The sequence below is a fragment of the Bactrocera latifrons genome, unplaced genomic scaffold (genome assembly GCF_001853355.1).
Source record: "Bactrocera latifrons isolate USDA-ARS-PBARC rearing strain unplaced genomic scaffold, ASM185335v1 scaffold_630, whole genome shotgun sequence".
Taxonomy (NCBI): Eukaryota; Metazoa; Arthropoda; class Insecta; order Diptera; family Tephritidae; genus Bactrocera; species Bactrocera latifrons.
The window spans coordinates 77,978-78,760 of NW_017537302.1; positions in this window are offsets into that span (position 1 = coordinate 77,978).

The window sequence follows — 783 nt, forward strand, 5'->3', positions numbered from 1 at the left end:
ATTAAAATTTACCTTTAAAAAACTATAAGTACAATAAAGTTTAAGTACTTTCTTTTAATTTTGTGAAACTTTTTTTTCCGATTTATCAATAAAATTCAACTTTTATGWATTTGTACACCATAACGTTTATGTGGCTTAATTGTGTGAGCACAAGTGTACATATTTTTACTAAAAACTACAATATTTCGCAAGTAATTTTGTTTAGAAATTAATAACTAAATATTTTTCATACAAAAAATCTATTTACTTTAATACCAATATGAGTATAAGTAGGGAGCAGGTGCTTGAAATAGTAAATGTGGCTACTGAGCGCACTAGACAAGCATTTGCTGAGCAGATAAGCCAAGTCACTTTAGCGTTAAATCGATTAGCTCCTCCCATCGCTCAGACTTATACGCCAGTATCTATCAATCCCCTTATTTTGGATAATAGCGCAACGTTGGATTTAATAAAATCCCTACCTGAATTCAAAGGAGATTCTGCTTTATATCCAGCTTGGCGGACCGCTGCACATTTTGCAATGGAATACTATAAGGAAGGTTCGGAAAAATATTATATTGCCATGGGGATTTTTCGGAAAAAATAACCGAATCTGCTAATTCTACCCTTTCATCATTTAATACAATCCTTAACTTTAAAGCAATAATTTCTAGATTAGATTTAGCGTATTCCGACAAAAGGCCGCTGTATGTGTTAGAGAATGAATTAAGCCTGTTAAGACAAGGGAATCTTTCTATTTCTGACTATTATGACAGAGTTGATAAACAATTAACGCTTATAATA